The sequence below is a fragment of the Suricata suricatta genome, chromosome 3, assembly GCF_006229205.1.
Source record: "Suricata suricatta isolate VVHF042 chromosome 3, meerkat_22Aug2017_6uvM2_HiC, whole genome shotgun sequence".
Taxonomy (NCBI): domain Eukaryota; kingdom Metazoa; phylum Chordata; class Mammalia; order Carnivora; family Herpestidae; genus Suricata; species Suricata suricatta.
Window position 1 is genome coordinate 44,938,858 of NC_043702.1, and position 16,767 is coordinate 44,955,624.

Below are 16,767 nucleotides of genomic sequence, written 5' to 3' on the forward strand. Positions count from 1 at the left end.
ATAAACTCATTTAGCCTTCCCCAAAGCCCCAGGAAATACTATCATCATTATTAGCATTAACATTAGTATTAGTATTAGTATTTGCAGATAAGAAACTCCAAAACCAAGAGAGCTTTCAAGTAACGTGCCCAAGATCACATAACTATTCAAATGGAGGTGCCAGGAACTGAATCTTGGCAATCAGGCTCCAGAACTCATGCTCTTAATCACTCTGCTTCCCTTTCTAATTGGTCACTGGTATCTTGTCACCCCTAGTGTGAATGGATGCTGCTCCTAGAACCTTAGGTTAAAGTGCAGGCCGACCTCAGATATATTGTGGGTTTTGTTCTAGTTTACCTCGATTAAGTGAATATCATAATAAATAAAGCCAGTCAAATAAATATTTTGGTTTCACAGTACATGTAAAAGTTAGGGAAACAGTATAGTTCAATAGCATTATGTTTAAAAAACAACACACACACTTTAATTACAAAAATACTTTACTGGTAAAATACAATAAACCTCATCTGGAGCTTTGAGTGAGTTGTAATCTTTTTGCTGTTGGAGGGTCTTGCTTTGATGAAGAAGGCTGCTGACTGATCAGGGTGGTGGTTGCTGAAGGTTGAGTGACTATGGCAGTTTCTTAAAATAAGTCAGTAATGAAGTTTGCTGCATCCACTGACTTATGAATGATTTCTCAGTAGCATGAGATGCTGTTGGAAAGCATTGTACTGTAGTAGAACTTTCAAAACTGGAGTCAATTCTCAAACCCTGCTGCTGTTTTATCACTTATCTGTGTTATTCTAAATCCTTTGTTATCATTTCAACATCTTCACATCTTCACCAAGAATAGATTCCATGTCAAGAAACCAGTTTCATTGCTAATCCACAAAATGCTCATCTGTTAAAGTTTTATAATATTACAGCAATTCCATCAGATCCTCAGTCTCTACTCCTAATTCTCTTGCTATCTCTACCATATCTGCAGTCAGTGCCTCCACTGAAGTCTTGACTCCCTCAACGTCATCCTTGAGGGTTGGAATCAACTTCTCCCAACTCCTGTGAATGTGGATATTTTGACACCTTCCCATAAATCACAAATGCTTTTAATGGAATCTAGAATCCTTTCGAGAAGGTTTTGGTTTACTTTGCCTAGATCCATCAGAGGAATCACTGTCCTTGGCAGCTGTAGCCTTATGGAATGTATTTCTTAAATAGTAAGACTTGAAAGTTGAAATTATCCCTTTATCCAGGGGCTGCAGAATAGATGCTGTATTAGCAGGCATGAGAACAACATTAATCTCATTGTATATCTCCATCAGAGATCTTGGGTGACCAGATGTATTTTTAGTGAGCAGTAATATTTTGAAAGGAATCATTTTTTCCTGAGAAGCTGTTCTCAACAGTAGGCTTAAAAAATTCAGTAAACCATGTTGTAAACAGATGTGTCATCATCCAAGTTTTATTGTTCTATTTTATAGAGCACAAGCACAGTCGATTTAATATAATTCCAAAAGGCTCTTGGCTTTTTAGAATGGCAAATGAGCATTGGCTTCAACTTAAAGTCACCAGCTCTGCCTTAGCCCTTAGCTGGAGAGTCAGTCTGTCCTTTGAAGCTTTGAAGCCAGGCATTGACTTTTCCTCTCTAGCTATGAAAGTCCTAGGCGCCATCTCCTGTGGAAGGATGTTTTGTCTGCATTTGCAATTATGTAGTCACCTTCATCAATTATCTTAGGTAGGTCTTCTGGATAATTTGATGCAGCTTCTATCTCAGCACTTGCTGCTTCACCTTGTCCTTTTATATTAAAGTGATGACTTCTTTCCTTAAAGCACATGAACCAACCTCTGCCAGCTTCAAACTTCTTATTCAGCTTCCTCTCCCCTCTCAGCCTTCATACAACTGAGGAGAGTTAGGACCTTGGTCTGGATTAGGCTCTGACTTAAGGGAATGTTGTGGCTGGTTTGATCTTCAGTCCAAACCACTAAAACTTTCTCCACATCACCAGTAAGACTCTTTAGCTTTCTCACTACTTGTGTGTATCCTGGAGTAGCACTTTTAATTTCTTTCAGGAACTTTTCCTTTGCATTTACAACTTGGCTAACTGGTGCCGGAAACCTAGCTTTGACCTATCTCAGCTTTCAACATATCTTTCTCACTAAGCTTAATCATTTCTAGCTTTTGCATTAAAGTGAGAGACTCGTGACTCCTCCTTTTATTCAAACACCTAGAGGCCATTGTAGGATTATTAATAGCCTAATTTCAATATGGTTATACCTCAGGGAATAAGGAGGCCCATGAAAAGGGATAGAGATGGGAGAGCAGTGAGAATACACACATCACATTTATTAAGTTCACCATGTTATATGGGCATGATTAGTGGTACCCAAAACATTTACTATTAGTAATATGAGAGATCACCATAACAATATAATAATAATGAAAATATCTGAAATATTGAATTACCAAAATGTGACATAAAGACATGAAGCTAGCAAATGCCCTTGGACAAATGGTACTGATAAATTTGGTAAATACAACATTACCACAAATCTTCAATTTGTAAAAAATGCAATATCTGAGAAACACAACAAAATGAAGCACAATAAATTGAGATAAGCCTGTACATAGTAGGCAGAATGTGCAATTGGTAATTTCCCATCTTTCATTCTGTATGCATTTCCTTCTACTAGGGTTCTGCATCGATACTTGCTTTACCCTCACCTTCCTCTAAGCCAAATGCCCAGTAGTTACTCTCTAGCCTCCAGTAGTCAAGAGTTGTTTGAAAAACAAACATTTTGAAGAATTCTTCCTTCTTCAGAAAACCTCGTGTTTGCTATTTAGCCTTCAACCAATTGGATGTGACCCATACACATTATCTAGAGCATCTCCTTTATTTAAAGTCAGTTGATGGGAAACGTCAATCACATCTATGAAGTAACTTCACAGCAACATCCAGACTAATTTTTGATCAAACAGTCGGCCACCATAGCTTGGCCAAGTTAACACATACAATTTAAAACTGCAACTAGTTAAGGGCATTCACCCATATTTGCTCTTTTTTCCCAACAATTACTTAGGTTTTCAGATTTTAAAAATTCTTCCAAATTCCTCCTGGAATCATTGCAATTCCTGCAATAGTTTGGAATTGCAATGAATTTATTAGTTTAATTGAAAATGATTAATATTTTAGTTGGATTAATGTTAAGCCATCCAACTATTAGCATGGTAGAAATTCTCCAGTTACTCAGGGTTTTTGTTTGTCTGTTTGTTTAGAAGATGGTGGAATCTGATTTGGTTCTTTTATTTGTTTATTTTTTAATTTGGTTCTAAGTGTAGGTAGAAGAAAAATTTTAAACAATTATATTATAGATGAGGGAGGCTAAAAGGACATAAAGTTCCTACATTTCCCCCCCACCTCCCACCACAATGGTAACATGGTTTCTCCCTACATGAGTCACATAAGACCTTCCAGGATTGCTCTTCCTTTTATGAAATTAAAGTCTGTTCTCTTTGCAGTATATTTTTTTTCCTTTTTTCAAAAATGTTTATTTACTTTTTTTTAAGGTAGTTTATTGTCAAATTGGTTTCCATACAACACTCAGTGCTCTTCCCCACAAGTGCTCTCCTCCATCATCACCACCTCTTTTCCCCCCTCCCCCTTCCCCTTCAACCCTCAGTTCATTTTCAGTATTCAATAGTCTCTCAAGCTTTGTGTCCCTCTCTGTCCCCAACTCTCTGTCCCTCTTCCCCTCCCCATGGTCCTCCATTAGGTTTCTCCTGTTCTCCTGTTAGAACCTATGAGTGCAAACATATGGTATCTGTCCTTCTCTGCCTGACTTATTTCACTTAGCATGACACCCTCGAGGTCCATCCACTTTCCTACAAATGGCCAGATTTCTCTTTGCAGTATATTTTATCTGGGGACCTTTCTGTTCATACCAGAATTTAGTTCTGTCAGAGAATAGTTGTATTTTAAGTTGTATGACATTGCTATTAAGGAGTGCTAGGGTTAAACAGAATGATCCCCAGTTTAGCAAACATTCACAATGTGCCAGGGCCAATGCTAGATGTTCAGGATAAGCAAGACAGGACCCCTGTTCTGGACAACATCAGCTCCCCCTCAGTGCTGTGTAACAGCGCCGATTAAAGTATGAACTCTTCACCTATACTGCTGGCCACCACTCTACTTTTCATCTTGTCATAAGATCAGGACTGAATGCCTGAGCTAGAATGTTTTCTAAAGCAACAAATCTTGATACATCAGATATTTTCTGTAAATATTTATTATATTTGGGAAACCTTGGATTATAGATGAAACATTAAAAAAACCCTGAAGTAAAGAACAGTCTAACGGATTCTACTTAGCTAACAATTGTATGTGCTTTGGCTAAGATATTCTAAAATCTCTTATTTTCAACTGCTTCTAATATAATTTAGAACTTTCATATACTTTATCAGAAAGAGTTCCCTGCATCTAAATCAATTACAAACATAATGGTTGGGCATCAAAAATTGTTTATTTTTAAGGCAGAAAGAGTGTGGTTAAAGAAAGAGATATTCTTAAGAATAAAGCTTTGAAGCATGCTTGGTTTCATTAATTTGAACAGGAAGTGCTTCAGATGAGATATGAGGAGGTGTTAAAGTCTAGAACAAACTGACAGGGGTAAAGTCCATAAAATGATTTTCCTAAGTAGTGTTTAATATTTTTATTAATTGAATTCCTCACATGAGTTAACTTCCTTAATTATACATTTTCCAAAAGGATTTCCTGTTCTGTGTTCCATGTTATCAGTTCAAAATTATGAGAAAACACTTACTGAGTCTTTTTGATCATAAAATTAATACATGTTCATACTTAATGAACCAGATTCCAGCCTACTTCAAAATAAATATACCAAAGTTAACAAAGAGTTTATGTTTGAATCATCATATGACTCAAACACCCTTTAAAAATCCACTTGTTATGCGATTTTTCAGATTAACTCTGAACGCCGATTATTCATTAAATTCTCAACTGTCATAAAATACTATGCATTTAAGGTTACAAGCTCTCAACTATATCACTTCTGGTGTCATCCTTACCATTAAGGACTACATGTTCAAACTTTTCATGTTACATACAGCTTCTGAAGCTAGAATCCTGAATAAGTTAAATAAATCTAGTTAATGGGTTTCTAACTTAGAAATAGGAGATTCCAGCTCAATGTGGCCTTAGAGGGGTTCATTAGTATAACTATGATGTAGATCTTGAAATAGCATCTGCTTTTTTAAAAAAAAGTTAGACAACATTCCACTCCTAATTACTCAAAATCATGTCGATTTCAAGGATAGTTCTCCGTTGTGGCCTATGTTTTTGTTCCCAGTTATGACTGCATAATTTTATAATCATGGAAGGGACACGGCCTGTAAATAAAATGTCTGAGCTTTTCTATCTTTTCTATTAAATCCAACTTGAATAACTCTTTAGAATTAAATTAAATTTGTAATAAACAGCAAAGATCATTGTACATCACATTTATTGATACAAGAGTATAATAGAAATTAATTAAAGAGTACTCACTGGAGTGAATTAACTGAGTAACTTTTTAGTTTATTCTATCTCCTTTATTCTTCATCACATACCCATCATTACAGTACCTGAATAAAAAACAAAAATAAAAAATCAGTAATCTTTCTTACTGGTGGGACTATAGTTCCCAGATTCCAGGCTTTAGTATTTCTTCTTCCTTCACCTCCGGACAAATGTACTTCTTGTTAAAGAAGTAAATTCTGATATCGCCTGGCATAAAATTAAAGGAAGGCAAGCACATTATCTGAAACGAGATTAAAAATTATCTCCGGGTTTCTTTTAAAGAGCATAGAATGTTCTTTTCTCAGAAATCCGTTGCCGGCCTTCTCCTCCCTGTAGCCTTTACTCAGATACAAACTTTTCCTGGGACGTATTTAAAACCAGACACACCTACGCCACCATGACCCTTTGGTCATTGCCATTTACTTCAATTTGTTCTAGCTTTTTCCTATAACACCAATCACACTGGCACAAACCATCAGCTATAATTTACATATTTTCTGTGGTTTGTCTATTTTCTGTCCGTATTGTAAGCTCTATAAGTACAAGCACTTCTGCCTCTTTTTTTTCCACTAATATATCCAGAGTACCTAGATAATTGCCTGCACAGAGCAAGCGCTTAACAATTTCTTAATAAATGATTAATGAGCGAATATGTTTCTTTGTATCAGTCTCCACAGAAAACTAGAGGGTGACTCTATGTGATTTTGTATGCAGTATCCAATAGATGCTAGAGCTGAGATTTTGAAGGTGTTAGAAACATGACCGACGCATGGCCTAGGAGAAAATATTCAGAAACTAATCATCATTTTATTATTCTTAGGTCAACCTAATATTTATCCCTCCACTGCCCTTGTACAAGGAAATAAATTACTAAAGATGCTTTTCTGTAATGTAGTTAGTGTTCAGGTTTCACTGAATTCCAAGGAATAACCTTTCAAACTAGGGTAAATGAGAAGGTTGCTTGGCATTTTAACATAAAACGTTGAAGCATTTCCCCAAATGGCCAAACAATGGCTGAATTTGGCAGAATTTCTTGTTGAAACTGGCAGACCTGCCAACTGTTGCCTCCCAACTAAAGTCTTACTCCATTACTTATTGCCTTTCTGGGCAATAACACTCAAAAGTCTATAGAAGGAGAGACAAAATGCAGCAGTGAAATTGCGAAAAAAGCAAATCAATCTTTTAAAAAATACATATGGCAAAGTATAAATTCTATTTAATTCACAAAACTATACCTCTGTTTGATAAGGGATGAGTTATGCACTTGAAAATCCATAATTTACCAAGCTTTTAAGTGTTAATTTATAAATATTTAAAGATAATTCTGAAAAGAATGCCAACTGTCAATGCCCTTTCATCACTGTATAGTTTTGGAAATTTTCTAAACGTAAAACCAAAGGACTATTTTATAAATCGAAAACCATTTAATAAGGATAATTAAATTAAGACATGATTTGTTTGAGAGCATCATGATGGATTTTCACAAATACATCTTCTGAATTGACTCAACTCACAAGTTGTAACAAGGCTTGTTTTTCTAATGTAGGTTCTCCAAGTGTTGAGATTCATATAGTTAACAGTATTTTCTTTTAAAACTGAGGGCTAATCATTCTGTCACCTAAAAATATCATAATTAGTTTTTTTCTTCTGAGGCCGGGTATTCATATCATTTATGGAAACAATAATTTTCCTTTGAAAAAAGACTGATTCTCAAAGTATGCTCATAATATTCAGAGAAAATATGTATATAAAATGTCTTGTAGTTATTTTACTGTGTTTCAACATATTATCTAATAACTCACTGACTTAATTTTAAACCACAAGCAATAAGACTGTTTGGATTAAACCAATCTCCATTCTAAATGAAGTATTGTTCAAACCATAAAAGTAAATTGTCCAATAGCTTCTCCTTAAAATCATCTCCTATTCTTTAATTCTTTTTGAAGTTCCTGACTTTGTTGAATATGGCTATTATCAAATAATGTACTTATAATAAATTTGTATTACAAAACATAAGTGATAACAACACCCCTTAAAAAACTTTATTTTGTTTTAAGGATTAGACTACATTCTATTTATTTCTGGTATGTTTATAGTTAGCATAGCAACACAATATTCTACAACACATTTTATTTGTCCCAAGTAGCTTAAAATAGACAAAATTAATAACAATAAAATAAAGCTTAGACCAACAGAGTGACAATTTTTAATCTAAATGAGCTTGATGAAAAGGTGGAAATGGAACTTAAAAATAAAGTTGATATCAATAAAAGCCCATATAGAATTTTAAATTTGAGTACTTTGCACTAAATTAGAGTCCCAGGCATCCTGGCTGGCTCAGTCAGTCGAGAATGTAGCTCTTGATCTCAGGATTATAAGTTTGAGACCCAAGTTGGGTGTCAAGAAAATAAAAATCAAATCTTAATAAATAAATAACAGAGCAAATGAATAATCTCTTACAGCGAGCAGACACACATCATACTTTTTCAAGCTAGTGTCAGTCCTTACAATGACAGATAGATATTCCCAGTAGTCTTATTCAGAAAGAAGCAGTGCCAGAATATTTGTTCTCTCTCATCTAGGTTCAGCAGACACCACATATTCTTGAGAGCCTTTTCTCATAATGCTACCTTTAAGATGAAAAAGGCTGTTTGGAGGTTTGAATAATTGCTTAATGTAAAAAGTTGCTGTCAAATTAAAATAGTTTCACTAAATATTACAATTTGTTCTCCACTGCAGAGTGGACTTAAATATATATCCTAATACCCATATATGTAGAGTGTGAGTCTACAGCATAAAAGAATCTTAAATCAGTTTTGTAGCTCATGATGTTGTCCAAAACAAATGTTATTAACAGTCCCTAATTAGTCCCATTTTAACTGGTTCCTCTTTCTAATTGTCCTCACTTCAGATGTTTCTAAAGGAGAAAATATAGTTCTCCATGTTTACATCCTTGGAGTAAATCCAGAACGCTGCATTTTGTTACAGGTCTGGTGCCAATGTCTTCGATAAATGACAAGATTGAAGGGTTTGGAGATTCACCCAGAAGATGACAAAACAAGAAATAAAGATATCAAGTTAATCAGTGAAGGGACAATCTAGAGAACAGAAAAAAAGAGAAGATTCAGAAAATTTTTCATTACAGGATAAATATATATATATATATATGACTGTAAAAATGAAATTACTGCTCACTGAGTAAAAGGAGAGATGGGTTTTGAAAGTAAGAGAAATTAGATTTTAAAGAAGGGAGTAAAAAAAGTAGCAAAAGAGAGGATAAAAGAAGAGGCAATAAATTTGTTCATTAAGATACCTTTTATTTGCCAGAAAGTATAGGAAATAAAAAACCAGCACTGAACTTCACAAATTAAGATGTGGAGACATGTTGGATACAGGGCCATGGAGGAAAAGTTAGTATGCAAATGAATTCCAACTGCTTGGTCTAACAGTTCAGAATAGAAAACTTAATTTGCCCTTTTGTTTGAGAAATTGGGTCGAGGGTTAAACCTAGAAGTTATTCCTTCTGATAAGAGGTGAGGAGTGTTTATGAGAAATTTTGAGAAGCAAACACCACCTCCTGGATGATAATTGTATTCTAAAGCTTGGAACCAACTGCTCAAGACAATGACTATAACTTTAAGGGTTCACAAGAGTCTGACCTACTGGCAAGTCTTAGTCTGTCGAGGACATCTTCTCAAAAGACAGCCCAGAAGTTGGGCTGTATTAATCATTCCACATTTAAAGCAGCAGAATTGTTCGGTAAACTATAAATCCCTTGGCTCATTCTAAACCTTCCAAATCAGGCTGCCATGGCTCAGTCTGTAGAGAGAAGAGATGCTTACATGATCCCTGTGTGCCCTGAAAACAGTTTTCTCTTTGGTGAATTCAGGATATGTTGAGAATTAACACATAAAAACACAATTAGGTTCAAATTTATAATAACAAAATAAAAGCATGAACATGGCACATGTTTAAATCAAGTAATTCTCTTTCTAAATAGAATAACAAGTCTTAATTCAAATGAATTACACACAAATAACAAGACACATATATTACTTTCTCTTCTAATTTTGGCTTTGCTAATTATTAGTTTTGTGATTTGGGGGTGCATTTTCCCTATCTTAACGATCCTAACTTAAAAGTCTTGAGAAATGGGTAATAATCCAAAGTACAACTTTACTTACCCTTTTCTCTTTCACTGGACCCAGGGATAAATACACAAGCTCACACGCATATACATTGACTCAAGGGGTGCTCATCATTGGTGTTCCAAAACTTCCTGTATATCCAAGAAAGTAACCTAAAGTCAAATAGAATTCATATGCCTAAATCATATTTGTAAAATTCTGTGTTTAAATTGTGCATTGAGTATGATTTTACTGTGAAATATTCAATGGGGGTCTAATCTTAACAATATTTTGACAAAAGGAAGTAAACTTTCAAATTGTACTGGCATGCCTGGGTCACTCAGTATGTTAAGCAACCAACTCTTGATTTTAGCTCAGGTCATGATGTCACGATTTGTGAGTTTGAGCCCCACATTGTGCTCTGTGCTGATGGTGTGGAGACAGCTTGGGATTCCCTCTCTCTCTCTCTCCCTTTCTCTCTGCTCCTCCCATGCTTTCCCTCTCTCTCTCTCTCTCTCTCTCTCTCTCCCCCCCCCAAAATAAGTAAAATAAACTTTAAAAAATTTAAAAATTGGATCAGTACTATGTGAGAGAGCTGCTCTCTCACCCAGTGCCTTGACCTATCCCTGATACATTGCATTTTGATATTTTGATCCATAAATCCACAACAAATACATAATTCCAGAGGAAGGAATCATATTCTTCATACTCTTCTATAAAACATGTTTTATAATTTAAAAAATCTTATACATATATCTGATTATGGATAGCAAAAATATACTGTTTCTATCAATAAATTCCTGGAACCTAGCTTGTCCATCATGCTCCTCTCAATTAAGTCACACATAGGGCACCAGCAGTAAATCATTAGCCAAAACTTGTACTATAATCATTCCTTTGCTTTACTTATGGCTTTACGACATACATACGTGTTTCTAAGCAATGTGTTACTTTGTTCTGCTTTTTTTTTTAATTTTTACTTTTATCAAAGTGGAATCACTCTGAATATAGTCTTCAGAGATTGCTTCTTTCAGTCAGCATTTTGGAGATGCAGCCCTATTAATGTACCTACGTGGCTGTGGTTCTTTCTTTTCACGGTTGCAGAGTTCCCTAGTATGAGAGTGCCATGGTGTATGTCCTTTTCTCCTGCTGAGACTGTTCTACTATGGCAAACAATAAAGCAATGAATGCATTTTTTACAAATCTCCTGGTACACATGTGTCTGTGTTTCTTCAGGGAATATAACTTACAAGTGGGGTTTCAGGATCTTAGCAATTCAAAGTGCTTGTCCCAATTTATACTCTCATCAACAGTGTATGAAGTTTCCAGTGCACCACATCCTTTCCAACACTTTGTATTACTGTCAAGCTTTTAAATGTTTTTCAGTCTGGTGGGAGTGACATAGTATCTCATTGTGGTTTTAATTTGCATTGCCCTGATTATGAATCACAGCAAATTTGTATGTAAAAAGAATTAAAATTTTTCTCGGGAACATTTGTTTTTAATTGGGTATCACTGACTCGATGTTGCAGAATTATGGCTAAGCCACTTTTGGTATAATTATTTAAGAGAAGGATTGTCTCTTTTGGGTTGGCTGGCCCAGAGAAAGTAAAAAGTGTGTTTTATAACTTTTAAAACTGGGAATGTATGAATATCATTTTTCACCATGAACAAGAACACAGACTGATAATGCCCAGAATTGTATTTCTAACTCCCCATATCCTTTATTCAAAAAGCCCCATCAAAATACACATCAAAATCTCTTTTAAAATTAGAGGAAGAAAATGAATAATTCCATTCAGATGACTTTGCACTTTTTCTTCAATAGACTTTATTATTTTAAAGCAGTTTTAGGTTCACAGCAAAACTGAATGGAAGAAACAAAAATTACCCACACACTCCTGTCCCCACTCAGGCACACCCTCCCTCACTATCCACATGCTGCACCATTGTATATGTGTTACATGCAGTTGATGAATCTACAGTTGACACGTCATGATCACCCCAAATCCATAGTTTACATGGATTCACTCTTGGTGTTTAACATTCCATGACTTTGGACACATGTATAATGACATGTGCTGTATGCTTTTTATCATCTTTTGAATAGTGAAAATCATTTATGGAGCTTACAATTTCTTGAAAAAAATAGTGTCTCTCTTTCCACTGTGGTGAAATTTTTTTTACACATAAAGACATAGAAGGCATTGGAGTTTTAGTCTTTCACATAATCCTTCATTTTGGAGATGATTAATTATCCTTATGCCCATCAGCTGAATTTAACCAGTATATTTCTCCAATGTTCTAATTTCCTCTTAATAAACATACTTAGGCTTGAGGGATTTTTTTTTTTTTAGCTCAGTTGTGATGTTTCACCAGACATTACAAATAAGGTTTATCTATTATTCTTATTGCTATATATTTTTTCTGTGTTTTTAGGGTTTAGTTCATTTTTATTTCATTTTCTAATCAGTTGAGCTAATGGCACTACTTGAACAAAAGTAGTTTTCTTTTGAGTTTTCTCTAGATATATCTTTCATTTTCATTAAGACTTTATGATTTCTTTGTATCTTTTCTTCTTGGATATTAATTAATCTTTGGTACTACAAATACAGATATTATTCAGAGGAAAGTGAAAGTAAGACTATGCTGACATATATGTTATTTTGTTAATAAGTGCAACACATTTACTAATCAAAATTACCTCATCATCAATTTTCTGATAGCCAAAAGTGACTACTGACATATTTGTTTTTAACTAACCCCATATCACCAAAAGGGTGGGAAGATTCTTTCATAGCATTTTCAGTTGGAATGAAAAATAAAATTACTAGAACCATACAGGGGAAAAAAAAACAGTAGTCCTTTTTCTTTCATGTGCTATTTTATAGCAAGTTGGGAAAATACTCAAAACAAACTTCAACTTTGAACCTTTTGAATTCCATAGATACGCCAGTAAAGCCTGAGACTGACAAGAGTTTTTATTTTTTCCAAAATAACTTGTAGAAAATCCAGATTCTAAAAATGTGAAATGTTTATTGGTGTAAAAATACACATCTCCTTAATCAGTCCAGATCATGATCATAATTGTAACATATACTTCACACTTTATAATAATATATAATATATAATAAATTATTAAAACATGTGAAGATGTAAAAATTTACAAAGTAATCCAAAAATGTTTTTTGAGTCACAAAAGATTTGATTATAGAGATTGCTTTTAACACAGCTTTCTTAGTACTTTTGAGTTTTCAAGTCAAAATCCCTATGACTTCATAGAAATCCTTGGCAATAAGTCAAAGATTATCATTAGAAGTAGCAACAAATAGGGGTACCTGGGTGGTTCATTTGGTTGAGCATCTGACTCTTGATTTCAGCTCAGGTCACAATTCCAGGATCATGGGTTAGAACCCCATGTTGGGCTCCCTGCTGAGTGTGGAGCCTGCTTGAGATTCTCTCTCTCTCTCTCTCTCTCTCTCTCTCTCTCTCTCTCTTCCTCCCCACACCCCTCCTCCAATCGTGTGCTCTCTCTCTCTCTCTCAAAGAAAAAAAATTAAATTAAAAAAAGTAGCAACCAATTGATGATTCATAAACATAAGTTCAGTCAAAGCCTCTCAAATCACAATATAAACTACTGGAGATAAATAATTTGCAAACACAAATTTGACATCTTTAAGGTTCTATTAAGTCCAAATACCATGTAAAGGCAAAGCAGGATAAACTCAATTATAGCTATATCTTGCCTTCAACATTAGTTTAAGTCTGGTAAGATGCATGTAAACACCGTTCATATACATGCTTTGTTGAGTAGTGGATGAATCTTACTTATTGGTAATATCCTATGTTTAAAGAAAGTTAAATGTTGTACTGTCATGATCTAGCCTCTTGCTTCCGTCTTTGACAAGGTCTATGACACTCTTTGCCCCTCATTCATTCCACTTTGATTACATTTGGCCTACTTTCTATACTTTGAACCAACTACATCATTCCATCCTCAGAATCACTGACTGAGTCATTCTGTTTTCTGGGTACAACCTTTTTCCTGAACATTTCAGGTCATCCACCTTTTCATACTGCTAAGATCTTGAACAATAGGGACCATCCTTTATCTTTGTGCCTTGTAAAAATTCCATTCTTAAAAAATAGGGTTCCAGGAACAAAGTTCTTGATTACTTCTAGGTTAACATGGTGGCAAACCTGGCTACCTCAATGTGCCTGATACATCTTCTCCCAACTTCCCATTAAAATTCAACATTTGACATACAAGGTTTACAATTTTAATAAAAGAATCACAATCATATATAAGTTAAATTCTCTAAAATCCCATTATTCACTAATAATATGATCAAATTCACAGGAATGTTCTCTTGTCATCCAGGGCTCTACGATGACACATCAACCACTTGTGATGCCACCTATCAAATCTTTGGATGGCCCTACTGTCAGGTATTGCATACATTCCAAAGGAACACTCAGGCCCTAATGAAAGTGACATGTAGGATTTCCAGTGAAGTTGAGAATAATATGAACATGTTAATAATAGAAAGAAATATTTCACAGGATGATTCCTAATATCAAATAACTTCTGAATAAAGGAAAACTATGAAAGGTAGTCTAACAAAATACTAGTAAGGATATACTTATGGACATCTGTCAAATTTATAAAGTCATTTCCTTGGGATCTTCGGGTATGGATTTAGCCCCCAAGTTCTTGTTTCCTTGACCAGAGAACTAAGGATGTTAACTTAATTTGAATGGGTCCAGTAGATATTATAATATTAATAATCTGGTAGTGTTTGCCACAAACATTGCACACATACAAAAAAGACACACATATGTACACACACACATGTCTGTGGCTAACCTTACAATACTATCATCTATCTATCTATACATACATACATAGAAAACAAATTATGTTTAATATTATAAAATAATAGAGCTAGGTTGTTCATTTGAACTAACTTTTCTCTGTAGAGTTCATTCTTTTGTGATTCACATAGTTGTTGTTAGATTCCTATAAATGATTGTAAAACTTTCCCATATTTGGAACATAAGAAGATATCATTTATAAATAAGGGAACAGGAAAATGGGGGGGGGTAAGCTGTTTTAAAGGTTTAAGTTGTTCTAGAAACTATTTTTAGAATTCTCTGGCCAAATAGTTTCCATTTCAATCCTGGGCATTAATTTCAAGTTTCAGGGGGCGTTGGTGCTGCCACAAAGATTACTGATGTAGACGGATATGTCTTCTTATTTATATTTAGCATTATAGTTCCATGTCACATAACATGGATGTTATTAATTATGCAATTATTATTACACCTCACAGCCCCCTTCCTGACAAAATTAAAGTAGTTTTCCTGTCCTAACTTATTTTTAGACTACAAAGTATTTAACAATTCAATCATGTATCATCCTGATAAACTATATGAACACTAATGAATAAGGCTCCTCAATAATTTTATCTTAAATTCAAAGCTAAGTGACATAATTCTTTCTTCTGAGTTTTAAATTCCTAAGTAATTCTGCTGGATCCAAAAATAGACCCTCTGTAATTATTCTTTTTCCCACAGCATGTCTTTGGGAAATCATCATTGTTGTTCTGTCCTTTTATGTGTCAGCTTCCTTTGCACATTACATTTTATGTGACTCACTGTTCCTTAAAACAAGGCTTGAATGCTCAAAATGCCAACTTATATCTGACAGCTGGATTTTTCTTCCTGAACTTTTTTTTAAGTGAGTGTAGCCAGATCAATTTTTATAAGCCCCAATTATGAAGATACATAGGAAAGAGCACAAAATGGAAGAAAATTCACTTACTAGGCAACAACTGATCTTGACCTCCACCATCTGTGTGTACCAGTCATCCTCTTGTGAAAATACAGGGGATTACACAATACTTTTTCTGTCTTTCCAACTTATAAATTTTAACGTGTATTGGATAGTGTGAAGGAGATAGATTAGAAGTGGCTTGAAAACAAAAGGTACAAATATAAACTGTTTTCTCTTCATCCGATTGATCTCTGACTGCAGAGTATTGGTAAGATTCCTTGTGAGCAGTTAATTGCCTCTTTTGTAGTTTTTAAAATTTTATTTCCAACAAGTATAGTTTAAGGTGAATGTGTGTTTAAATTCCTGCAAGAAAGAGGTTGAAACTTTGTTTCTGGGGAGATTAAAAAAGTATAACTGAGAATCAGGATTGCAGTTTGCTATCATATTAGTTTGACTCAAAAATGATTTAATTTTAACCTAATGAAAGAATCACCGAACTGGCACTTCGGGAATTCTTAGTCTTAGCTCATCTACCATGGCTGTGGGATATGAGGCCAAAAGTCTCCAAAACTCCTACCTTCCAAATCTGTAAAATGAACAGGTTACACTATAAGACTTCTCAGGACGGACCATTCAGCTCTGAGATCCTGGAACCTCTGACACTAATTATTCTGAATTATAGATATGAGTGGAAAATAAAATACTACCTAAGTTATTTGTAACAAATAAAGTGATTTGCAATAGCTCAATTCTAACTTTGAGTATTTTTGCCCTGCTTCATTTAGATAATCATCTATTAGACTCTGAAAGATGAGAGATGGTTAAGAGGTGGGAAAGAGAAAAAAATAAGAATATCTTTGGCTAGATTGAATTTGGGCAATAGAAGGATCTGTTTCTGGTTTTCACTAAAGTTTAATAATTTTCCTAAAAATTCTTTTATGCCTCCAACATAGCACCAATATTAACTTTTAAGTTTCTTAACACTTTAATAGTCCACATTCACAATGAAATTTTATCCAACTGACACTGAATCTCAGATATAAATTTTTCCTCCAAATTGATGGACAGTTGTATCAGCATGTGTTATTAAATTGTTAATCTTTTCTATTACTTATTTGAAACTTAACTAAATTGTTATATTTACTAAATTCTATTAATAATTTTGTTAATATAATTCATTACCTGGATTGCATTATGTTTACAGATTATTTGAGAAACAATTGAGCATCTTCATACATTTTAGTTTTGCATCTATTAAAACAATGTCTAATTTAGGGTGCCTGTGTGGTTCAGTTGGTTAAGCTTCTGACCC

General features: G+C 34.4%; 1 protein-coding gene across 1 annotated transcript in view; it reads left to right on the forward strand.

The window, feature by feature from the left end:
• The window catches only part of CALCRL (calcitonin receptor like receptor), a 97,999-nt gene that overhangs the window by 5,945 nt on the left and 75,287 nt on the right, over window positions 1-16,767 (forward strand). The window contains exon 2 of the mRNA XM_029934277.1: window positions 14,061-14,128. The gene's annotated coding sequence lies outside the window, so the exon portion shown is untranslated. The remainder of the gene's footprint in view (window positions 1-14,060; window positions 14,129-16,767) is intronic.